The sequence below is a fragment of the Chionomys nivalis genome, chromosome 1 (assembly GCF_950005125.1).
Source record: "Chionomys nivalis chromosome 1, mChiNiv1.1, whole genome shotgun sequence".
Classification (NCBI taxonomy): Eukaryota; Metazoa; Chordata; class Mammalia; order Rodentia; family Cricetidae; genus Chionomys; species Chionomys nivalis.
The window spans coordinates 164,353,441-164,365,855 of record NC_080086.1 but is presented as its reverse complement, the minus strand read 5'-3'; the positions used below and the strand labels follow the sequence as shown (position 1 = coordinate 164,365,855).

At 45.1% G+C, this 12,415-nt stretch overlaps 1 protein-coding gene across 7 annotated transcripts in view; it reads right to left on the bottom strand.

Annotated features, from left to right (window-relative positions):
• Hipk2 (homeodomain interacting protein kinase 2) overlaps positions 1-12,415 on the bottom strand; it is a 200,724-nt gene that overhangs the window by 64,541 nt on the left and 123,768 nt on the right. The gene's annotated exons all lie outside the window — the stretch shown is intronic.

The following is a 12,415-nucleotide window of genomic DNA, read 5'->3' as shown; positions in this document are numbered from 1 at the left end:
GGGTCTTCTGGAAGTGCACCAGCCATCTCTCTAGCACCTATACCTTCTATTTTAAGCACCTGTCCTGACTATGCTTTGGTACGAGACAGGCTCAGGGTTTGAGGGGTAACTACAGTTGAGCTGCTTTGAATGTGCTCAATGCATTGTGTTGATAATGAAATGCATTCATTAGCTTAACCTGCTTCCTCTACTAGGTTTCCATGCCACAGAGCCATGTCAGGAGCACTGCTGTGCCACACTTTAGAAGTTGGGGTGGGAGTGAAGAGCCAAGGGTCTTTCTGCAAGTTTGGTCACCTTTCTCTTTGCTGGGACAAAGGAAAGGAGGTAGTAATGAAACTACTTCTATCAGCTTCACATCTTCCCCTTCTAGCGCAATACTTTTTGGTTATAAAACAGCCATTGTCACCTCTTTTTAGATTTGCCCTTATTGCTATCGTGTGTGTATATGGAGCCCAGAGGACAACCTTGGGTTTCAGTCCTTAGGAGCTACCCACGTGGTCTCACTGGCCTGGAACTTATCGAGCAGTCTAGGCTGGCTGGGAAACAAGCCCTAGGGATGCTGCCTGTCTCTGTCTTCCTAGTGATGGAATTACAAGCATACATTATTATTCCTGGGGTTTGTTCTGTTTATTTTATTTTTATTTTTTCGAGATGGGGTTTCTTTGTGTAGCCCTGGCTATCCTGAAACTCTCTCTGTAGCTCAGGCTGACTTTGAATTTGCAGAGATCCACTTGCTTCTATCTCCCGAGTGCTGGGATTAAAAGTGTGCACTACCACTATCTGGCTCATTTCTGGCTTTTATTACAGGGGTCCTGGAGATTAAACTCAGGTTACCGGGTGAGTTATCTCCCCTATGAAATAGTATTGAAAAATAAAATCCCAAGTGTTCTGCTGCAAAGTTTTGGTTTTTCAGATATATGTGTGCTTCTGTAGTGCTACCACGGTTGCTCTGAGTAGCAAGGAGAGTGTTACTGTTTGGATAATGAATGCCTCCCAGAGACCTGTGTATTTATTTAGGGGTTGGTCTCCAGCGTGGCACCATTGGAAGGAGGTGGAATTTTTAGCAGTTTGAACCTAGTGGAAATTTCACTGGGGATACGCCCTTATAAGAGACCGTGGGTCACTTACCCTGAGTCTTTCCCATGTGGTATGAAAGGTTTGCTTTGCCATTTACTCCTGCCTGTGTGCTGCCTCAGTCAATCCTTATACTGGAACTACCAAAGCTGGGAGCCAAATGAAGTCACTTCTAAGTAAACTGTCTTAGGCGTTTCCTAAGGGTGAGGAAGAGTTGGCTAGAACAGAGGAACATCACTGCTAGAAACAAAATTGCCTTGATGCCATCTAAAAGGTATTCCTGTTCCCGCTCATTCCCTGTTAGAAGCAGCTGCCAGCCCCTCCCCCTTCAGCCTTTGTTTGCTTTAGTGCAGTTGGTACCTATGTGTGTGGGCTACTGAGGTTACTCGTGCTCACCAACATCCACAAGCTGGGGATGCCTGTGCCTGTTCTACAATGTATGCCCACCTCCATGAGCCTTGATCCCATCACCTGTATCTTGGGGACCCTAGTCCAGGACTCCCCAACCTATTTCTCATGATGTGTAACTAATGAGATAGCTGGCAATGCCTTTGGAGATAGTCTATTCATTTAAGAAAAAAAATCACATCTCTTAGGAAGGGGATGCTTAAAAAGAATATCAGAGAAAAATGAGTGTTACAAGCTGCTTTTCTTCTTCCTATCTGTTCTAGAGTCACATGTGTTCCTGCTTCTGCCACATGTGGGTTCAGGTCTGTCCATCAGAGTTCCTACTCAGGCTTTCCTCAGCAGCCTGCCAGCTATGGTCCTCATGTCTGAATGCATCACATCCCAGCCTCCAGCCCCCGTGTCAGGAACAGGTGTGTCTAGTTCCCTAGAGTCTTCCCTGCATCTGACAGTGGGCAATTCCTGTCAAGTTAATTGACTGGTTCTTGTGGCCTCCATGCTGACAGCTTCCAATCTCTCAATCAGGCCTCTGTTCCTAGGGCTGTGAAAGATATAAACATCAGGGCATGCCCTGCAGACACTTTGGTGATGTCCTTTGGTAAGAAACACAAGATAAGATTTCTGCAACTGCCTATATGAGCAGGGCCTGTGAATGTTGTTCTTTCTCAGTCTACCAGGAGAAGGAAATGGCAGCCACTCATGGTACTATGGTATGTACATACAGCAGAATATTTTTTTGCTTTGACCATAAAGATTATATACTTAAGCACTTGGCTAGACGAATGAAGACAAAAGAAATAGAAACCAGGTCTGTCTATGAAGGGCCTCCCAAGGTAGAAAGGAACACTAAAACAAGGGACAAGAGTAGAAGACATGAGCGATATACACAGACGTGAAAGAGCATCTAGTACAGCACACACCATGCCTCAGCAGCGCCTACTTTGGTAAAACAAAACAGAATGCAAGGACAAAGTAAACAAATGTAAGCAAACCTCAAACACACATCTTTCCTTAATGCTCTCTGTGTTAGCTGGAGTATCTGCTTCCCCCACACACCATTTCTCATAGCAATGGCCTCCTAAAGTTCCTCCCTCTTCACAACATACTGACTTTGTAACTTTTTCTGGTGGGCTTCAGATGTGTCTACACTCAATAGCCCATACTACCAAGATTAGTATGGCCTTGTCATATACATTGGCCAGCACCTCAGCTCTACGATTGGAGAGCTGCCTTTCCTCTCTACAACTGCCTATTGCTCCTGCTTTCCAATAGCTTTCCCTAGCTTTCTAGGGGCCACTTTATCATACCCAAATTTCTTACCTGTTAATACCGTTTGCTAGAACATCCTCCTCCTTCATCCAACTGTTTCATGTCCCCTGTTCTTTTCCTTCTATTCATTTCCAAGTGATTATCAAGGTTTTGTGTTCAACATAAATAATATGCTGCACTGGGGATACAGCTCAGGGGTCGTGTACTTGCCTAGGGATACAGCTCAGGGGTCGTGTACTTGCCTAGGGATACAGCTCAGGGGTCGTGTACTTGCCTAGGGATACAGCTCAGGGGTCGTGTACTTACGTAGCAAGCCCAAGTTTCTCAGCTCACTCTCCAGTATTACAAAAAAGGTATATTGAAATTTTAATTATTTAGATATGGGGTTGTTATAAGTATAATTAGTTAAGATGAGTTAAGAGGGTGGGTTCTAATCCAATGACTGATGTCCTTATCAGGATAGGGAAATTTGGGCACAGATACTGAAAAGACTGCATTATGTGCCACAAGTCAAGCAGCCTTGCACATGAAAAAGAGGAGCTACTTTTTCAAAGTAGGGGCGGTTGAGATATGATATGTGCCATGCTAGATGTTTTTCATGTCTACAGCCACAAAAAGGCAGGGCTACTATCCTGACTTTGGTCTTCTGGGCTCCTGAACAGCAACAACGTAGCTGCTGTGTCAAGCCATGCATTTTGTGGTCCTTGTTTGCAGCACTAGGAAACCTGCAGAGCAATTGTGCTAGCCCTTAGAGGTTTAAATTCTACATCTAAATCTCAGTCTCATTTTGAACTGTCTTTCCCACTCCGGGCTCATATCTGACAGCCTGGAACCTCATATGCTTTATCACAGTCATGTCAAAACTCACAGTTCTTCCTCTGTCTTCCTCATTCTACTAAATGGATCCAACATTCCCATCTCTACCCAGGACAGGTCTCCTCTTCCCCTTTCCCTTTATTCCACCCCATCACCCACTTTATCCATGTGCCCACATCCAAAGTCTACCTCAAATCAATTCCTATTCCCCTTCTCCCCTGGCACCGCTCTGGCCCCAGCGACTGCTTCACTTGGTGCTGGCTCCAATAGCCACGTGTTTCAAGACCTCAGAGGCTCTTGCAGCACTCAGAATATATGACTATCACCCTCCCCAGTTAAGGACCCAGTTTGCCCTTCCACTGTCACTTCAAATCACTGTCCGAGCTCAATAGGCTCTGGTGCCAGCAGTTTCTTTTCGACTTCCAGAACACCTTAAGCACCTGTGGGCCCGCAGCCTTCAGGTAATGTAGTTGCTTCTGCTTCTGTGCTTGCCCCACAGCTCTCCAACAGCTGCCTCCACATCCTTCACATCTCTGCTTAATTGTCACCGCACAGACAGACCTCCCCTGACACCAGTTAGTCTCCATCTCCAGTGCCATAAATGTCACTTTACAGCACTTTCCCCAATAACCTCCCTCCTGTCTCTCTCCCTCACCAAGCCCACGAGGGTAGCACAGTGCTCAGCATTTAGTAGCCACTCAATCAATACAGATGTGTTGATTGAATAAACCTTGATTAAATATAAGAAAGTGTGAAAACATGAGTCAGGCTGGGAGTTCTGAGGCACTGCAGACAAAGGAGAGTGAAGGGGAGTCTTCACAAGGAACTAAGCCTGCGCACTGCTGCAGAAGACTCACCCAGGGATGAATAGGCACTGAGGCCCAAAAGGGGCATGTGCAATAGCAGCCCATGCTCAGCTGCACAGGCACCTGAGTAAGAGAGACGGGGGGAAAGTCTGTGTGTCTGCTGCAGACGCTAAAAACAACGGACAGCAAGAAAGGCGGCAGTGTGGAAAAGTGAAAGTGGTATCAAGGTCTTGTAGGGCTAGGCGTCCAGCGATTTAGTCCAAGCCCTCTTTTTTTTAGAGGGGAGGATCACTGTCCCTATAGAGGAGGTCACTAGACTGTACCACAAAGCTGCACACAGCTCAGAACCCACTTTAGTTCCTAGTTAAAACAAGCATTCCTCAGCCCACCCCTCTATTGTAGTCACTAACTAATCTCTTACGTTTGGTTTCAGCCTTGCCTCACATCTCAGAAAATAAGTTCCACACATGAGACCTATTTCTGATCTATCTTTCCCGCTCCCTACTCAAACATGTGCTGCTCACTTTGCGACTGCTGACTACACTCGTAGATCAAGATGTAAGCATGAATGGCAGACTGCTCCAAGAGATATTAACTGAGCATCTGCTACCCCCAAAGAGCCATCCTAAAGAAATCTCCCTGGGATTATTTGGGGCATCATAAATCCTTTAAACATACATGTTAAAAGAAATTGCACCTAAGAAAATGGAAACCATTTCTTACATCTCAAAAAGACATTAAAAATTCTATATTGAGAGGGGGTGGTTTCATTGGCTAGCTCACGATAGCTCTGGCCAGCACTGAACTCACAGAGATTCACCTGCCTCTATCTTTTGAGTGTTAGGATTAACAGTGTGTACCACATGCCTCACTAAATTATAGTTTCCAATAAAAGAATAAAATCTGCTATTTGCCTATCTGTCCTGTTTTAGATCTGTAAGGACAAGGTCTGTGTCTCATTTATTTTAGACTCCAAGCTACATACACCGGAGCTGCTCTTTCAATCGCTATTTGAATCCTCGGGAAAGAAAGATACTTCCCAGGCCAGTGAGGTGGCTCAGCAGGTAAAGGTATTTGCCATGTAAGCCTATAGCAACCTGAATTTGATCCTGGGATCAGGGTAAAGGTAGAAGGAGAAAACTGACACACAACTGCCCCCTGATCTTTACATGTATGATACTGCATACATAGCACTAATAATAGTAAATAAAATTTATTAGAAAAAAAGCCACTCCTCTCTTTGGTTGTCAGCAATTCTTGGGAATAAAAAGTCCACTCTGCGTGATTCTGCAGATACCTTGTTCCCGTGCTGTTAAACAACAAGGCTCTGAGCTCATGGAGGCTCACAAGTCAATTCTAAAGTTTGTTTCTTTCTGTTCCGCTTCTCTGACACATGATCAGTGGCTGTCAAAGCGTCCACTATTTCATGAAGCACTCTAGTCAGTAGTCATTCAAAATTGGGCTTTGGCTTAAGCTGTACTCCCTCCCTCCCTTATTCAAATATTCAGCTATGAGCCACTATTATTCAGTGTTACTATGTGCCAGGCACTATGCTGGGGCTGAAAAATCAAACAATAAACCAAACTCTGGGGCTCCTTTAGAGGTCACTGTCTAGTCAGAGGCAGCCTCATGCAGTCAGTACAGCTGTTCCACATGAAATGTGTACATAGGATATGAAGAAGGGCAAACTGGGAGAGGAAAGACAGAGCTGGGGGCTTCCCACAAGAGGTCTGAGCAGTCTTGGTATGTGGCAAGGCAGGGGCAACCTCCAGGCACAAGGCAGTGAGTATTCCTCCCCTGTGTCACGGCTGTATTGCCAGAGCCAGGGGCATGGAAGGCACTTACTACACATTTCTAGAAGGAATGACTGCCAAACGCAGCTCCCCAGCAGCTCCCCCCGAGGCTGGCAACATCGTCTTGGCAACTGCTGTGACAAGAAGCACACTGCCCTGGCTTCCCTAGGTTTGGGAGGGCTGTGTCTCTTCCATGGAGGTTGTTTCTGTTCTCAGGGTGGTGCCGGTGCAGGAAGAACCCTGCACACATGGATCTCTGTTCCGCGGATCACTATTTTGGCATGGCTGCTTCACACGTCCACTGCCATGGTGCCACCTCATGCAACCATTGTAAAGACTCTCATTACTATTTTGGGACTTCAAAAATACTTTAAACACATACATGAAGTGTCAGACAAAATTGTTCCCTAAGAAAGAGAGCTACTGTTCCTTTCCAACACTACCATCACAGGACACTGAACACTCCACTGTTCTATGGGAGATTTAAAAAATCTGTCACTTTCAACACAACAATCAGTAAAGCTTTGATATTTAGATCTTGACTGCACAAGAGTTAAGTTTTTCCTAGATCAGTTCAGATCATGTGACCCTGCAGAGGCTGGCCTCCAAGAGAGACGTGAAGACTGCAGTCAGGAGCCACGTGCCCATGGGTCTAATCCTAGTGCTATTAGACACTGGCTATAGATCTCCTTCCAGAATGAGGTTCCAGAAAGAAGATTAAATAGAGCATGGTAGAAAGTACCTCACATAAGGTCTATCTAGGGCAAGGCATGGCACTCAAACAACACTGAAAACACTAAGTCCCCTATTATCTGATTTAATTTTTTTTTCGAGGCAGGGTTTCTCTGTGTAGCCCTAGCTGTCCCAGAACTAACTCTTGTAAACCAGGATGTCCTCAAACTCATGGAGATCCACCTGCCTCTACCTCCCAAGTGCTGGCATTAAAGATAAGCACCACCACCTGGTGATCTTAATTTATATGGCAGCAATCAAACAAAAAGAACACCCCTTTTCTGTTTTCATTTCTGGTGCTCTGAATTCAACCCACGGCCTCGCTTATGCTAGAAATGTGCTCAACACTGTTACTTCCCTTGCTCCTTTTTGGCATCTCAAGGATGCCTTTTCCTCTTCCACACTGGAACCCACAGCCACAGACCGCTCACCTCACTCTAGAAACAGAACTGGGCCTAGACCCCAGTCTTCCATTTATTTGGCAATAGATGGCAGCAGCATGCACAAAGCCACAAGGCTAGGACTGAAAATGCAGCCCCTGTCCTGTGCTGTGGGCAGTCCTCCTATCAAGCTGGTAGTTGTGATGCCAGAGTGATGCCCTGGGAACAAAGCCCAGGGAAGAGACCTAAGGATCCAGTGGAGAGAGCCGCCCCTGTGTGTGCTCCCAACACTCAGTGCAGCAGAGGTCAGGCACATATTCTGCTCACTCCAGTAGCGTCAGCTAACCAGTGGCCCAGAGTCAAGGTCTTACCCTTGTTCACAGTGCTCGGATAAAGCAAGGTTCACGTGCATTCCTGATATGGGTGATCAGTCTGCAGCTCATTTAGAGAGCCCAGGGAGAGCTGAGCATTTCTGGGAAAATGCGACTCAATTTCTCCTAGTTTTATTTCACCCTCTATAAAATGTGATTATTAATCTTACTTTTTCTCTTGTCTGTATAGTAGCTTATGAAGATAAATTATGGCCAGTAGAATTATAAAGCGGTTTGAACTCCTTGGAAGCAAGAAACTGTATTAGTTCCTAGTATTTTATAATCACTAATATAATAAGGTATACTCAAATTGAACTGCAGTGAAGAAGTCTGTTCCCACAAATATATGTAGATTGAAAGTAACCTCAGTATGGCTGGGGCAGAAGCAATCAAAATGTAAAATTGTATTTCAGACGGGTTGTTAAATCTTACGTTTCTATTGCAAAACTAAGGAGACTTGGCCATACTGTCACGAGTTCTGAGCCACTGGAGACTGGTGACCTGCAGTGAAGGCATGGGACTACATCAAAGCAACACGGAGACCAAGAGACAGCAGCAGAAATCTAAAGGGCGGAAAGGAAAAGGTGAGTTGAGAGGAACTAGAGCCAGAAACACGAGAGATCCGTAGAAAATAGCCTACACAGTAAGGGCTAGAGAACACCTTAGGGTACCACCTAGAAAGAGAATATAGTCTTGGTTCACAGGCAAGGCTGCCAGGAAAACAGTTCTGCATCTATAGAAATGAGACCTTAACAGAAAACCAGCCACACTGAACCTCATAGAAGAGAAAGTGGGAAGTACACTTGAATGCATTGGCACTGGAGACCACTTCCTAAAAAAAACCCCAGCAGCACAGACACTGAGAGAAATAATTAATAAATGGGACCTCCTGAAACTGAAAAGCTTCTGTAAAGCAAAGGACACGGTCAACAAGACAAAGACAGCCTACATAATGGGAAAAGATCTTCACCAACCCCACATCAGACAGAGGGCTGATCTCCAAAATATATAAAGAACTCAAGAAAATGGTAATCAAAAGAACAAATAATTTAATAAAAAAAATGGAGTACAGGCCTAAACAGAGAACTCTCAACAGAGGAATCTAAAATGGCTGAAAGACACTTAAGGAAATGTTCAACATCCTTAGTCACCAGAGAAATGCAAATCAAAACAACTCTGAGATTCCATCTTACACCTGTAAGAATGGCCAAGATCAAAAACACTGATGACAACTTATGCTGGAGAGGTTGTGGGGTAAAGGGAACACTCCTTCATTGCTGGTAGAAATACAAGCTGGTACAGCCCCTTTGGATATCAGTGTGGCTGGCAATTTCTCAGAAAATTAGGAAACAACTTTCCTCAAGATCCAGCAATACCACTTTTGAGTATATATCCAAAGGAGGCTCAACTATGGCTCAAGGACATGTGCTCAACTATGTTCATAGCAGCATTGTTTGTCATAGCCAGAACCTGGAAACAACCTAAATGCCCCTCGACTGAAGAATGGATAAGGAAAATGTGGTATTTTACACAATGGAGTACTACACAGCAGAAAAAAATAACAACATCATGAAATTTGCAGGCAAATGGATGGAGCTAGGAAACATATTGAGTGAGGTAAACCAGACCCAGAAAGACAATTTTCATATGTACTCACTCATAAGTGGTTTTTAGATATAAAGCAAAGAAAACCAGCCTACAAATTATAATCCCAGAGAACTTAGACAACAATGAGGACCCTAAGAGAGACATACATGGATCTAATCTACATGGGAAGCAGAAAAAGACAAGATCTCCTGAGTAAATTGGGAGCATGGGAGCCATGGGAGAGAGTTGAAGGGGAGGGGAGTAGAGAAAAATGTAGAGCTTAATAAAATAAACAGTGATGCAAGCCTGGCTATTCCCAGGTCAACCAGGGATTTTTTTTTTTTTTAAATATAACGTCTTCAGCAAACCAGAGGGGTAGCTGTTGTGATCTGTATTGGCAGTGTTAGCGCTGAAAGATTTTCCCGTGCGTGCACTAATACACATGTATTTTTTGGTGCTAATCTTTGATTCCTAGGGATACTCCATCTCTGCCAAGGATACCATCAAAATCAAACTTTAGTTCTGTGCTTACATATGGAGGAAAATGTTGGCTCTGGAACACAAACTGACTACAACACAAAGGCCTCTAATGATCCTGGTGGACTGAAGCCAGCGCTCAGATGTCCAGGATACACTCTGACACCAGCATTCCAATATGCAAGCATGTGGTAGAGGAGATAAAGCAGAGCACGTGCACAGTTAGAGACATGCATTTGTCACTAATTTGGCTTGACAACATATAAAAACCAAGGAAGAAGGGAAAGAGGAAAAAATAAAAACAAACTCCTGACTATGAGTGCATATCTCACTGGGAAATGTTCCTAGGAAGAAACAACTTGATCCTTTCTAGGAAAAGCCACAACGGTTCATCTCGCAAACACTCAGCAGCCCTAAGATTCCCAGAATCCTCACCTTCCTGGCAGTGCTGTGCTTACATTGCCTGTTTCTGGCCCGGGCAGCCTAAATCTTCCAGTCTATGGTATTTTACCAGGAAGTCAAGCTGCTGGAGAGAGCCTGTCCAGGACTGCAGCGCCAGGATGAGCTGTCTGCCAGGGCCATTTGACAAACTATACACTCAACCAATGCTAGTGGACAGTTAGTTACTAGCTAGCCCAGGACCCCGAATGATGAGATCTGCTGGTGTCCACATAATGATTTGTTTTTCACTTATAAAAGTCCAGGTGCTTGTAATAGTTAAAAAATCTTGTTTCACTTTTGTTGGGAAAGACAGACACAAAGAAGTATATAGCAGGGCTAAGAGGGCTCAGTACACGAAGTGCTTGCTATGTAATAAGCAAGGCGACCTGAGTTTGATTCCTAGCACCTGTATGGAAGCCCAGAAGTCGTAACCCGTGTTTGTAAGCCCAGTGCTGGAGAGTGGAGAGAGGAGGACCCTCTTGGGGATTTCTGATTAACCAGAGGGTTCCAGCTGAACCAGAAGTTCCAGGCCAACAAGAGATCCTGTCTCAAAACACCATGGGGATGGCTTCTGAGGAATGACAGCTGGCCTTCATATGGTCACACCAAAAAGAGAGGGAGGGAAGAGAGAGCGAAGAGAATGAGAGAATGAGAGAATGTGGTGTGTTCACCGTGCGCACGCGCACACATACAGAGACATACACAACAAAAATGATTGGAAAGCAAAGACAGCTACAGCAAAGAGCGTCCCAGAATGTCAAGTTCCTCTTGTCCCTTAAACACTGTCCCTTCTCATCAAAGGGGCTCTGCAGCCTGTTTATGCTGCAGACACACAAGATGGCTGAAGTGGGTCCCCAGCGTCACGAAGCCCCAGCCAGGCTGTGTAAGAAGAGACTTGAAAGAACAGAGCTAAGCAGACAGAGCCATGGGCTTTCGGTGACATCTCACAGCTCCTTCTGTTAAGTTTTTCTTCTGCTTTGTGAAGTCTGTTGACTAAAGCTGAGAACTAAAATTGGGCAGTTCTGGCTTCCACAGGAAAACCTGCTGATACTGGGGAGGGCCAACTCAAACACCTCTGTCACCTGCTGTCACACAGCTTTCTGAGGGCAACCCCTCTTTCCTTTACCCTGGGAGGAAATTCAGAGTTTCAATTCCTATGGATTCACTGCACAAACAGCATCTTCCCGATATTCGACCTGGTGACACATATGGATGCTACCACCAGAGTGAAAATGGATGTCATGCCATGGAAGGGACAGCGTCTTCCATGTGAACCTAGTATCCAAGGGCTCACTTTCTACCTCAGAAAAACAGTGGTATTACCTACGTGACACTTTACTCATTTAAACGGCACGATCTCACTGTTTTAACATTTAGCTTTGACTGGTTCATTCTGAGTACTCGGAAAATGCTTGTTGGGTAAATGAACATGAGCAGAAGAGTGTCAGCACTCTCCCTCCCATATCGTCCTGTGCCTGGCCTGCAGAGGCCTCTGCATCTCTAACCCACAGACAAGTGACTGCATTCCTTCCACCCTCATCTGGTCATCGTAGGGTTAAATAGCAAGCCACTATTTATTGCTGCTGATTAGTGATTAAAGAGAAGACTCTGACAATGGAAAATTATTCCTTCTTGGAAATGGAGGTACATTTGGTGTCACTGACTGGAATCAGACCAATTCAGAGAACAGAAGCCAGAAACCTGAGCTATGAAAAAGACCCCACAGAACATGAAGGCGATTCACTGCAGTGGCAGGGAAAGCACCAGAAGTTTCTTTCTGTTCACAGTATCAAGTAGAGGATTACTAAGAACCAAGGGCCAAAGCCTGCTAACATCCTGTAGAGCAAGTTCTCAGCAGAACCTTGGAGCTAGCTGATTGGGTATGCTGACCCAGTAAGTACAGGGTGTGGCTATCTCCAAGCAAGAAGGCATTCATGAGTCTAGATGAGCCACAGGGATGAGGCCAGCTCTCAGGAAAGTGCACATGATCCTGGCTTTGCCAGGAAACCACACTTGCAAAGGGGACTTTCAAGAGCATGCCCTTCAAGTCCAAGGAAGTAAATGCCCACAGAACAGGCTTAATCATGGCTCACTTTCTCACAGTATGTCCCCTGAGATTTGCCAAGGGTCAGGACAAGGGAAGAGCTCTCACAACTGTTGGCTGGTTGCTTCAGCAGAAGTTAGGAACAGGAATATTCTGCTGGACAAGGGGTTTATAAACTCTAGCCAAGAGCATCTTATTTAAGGGATAACTTTCAATACTC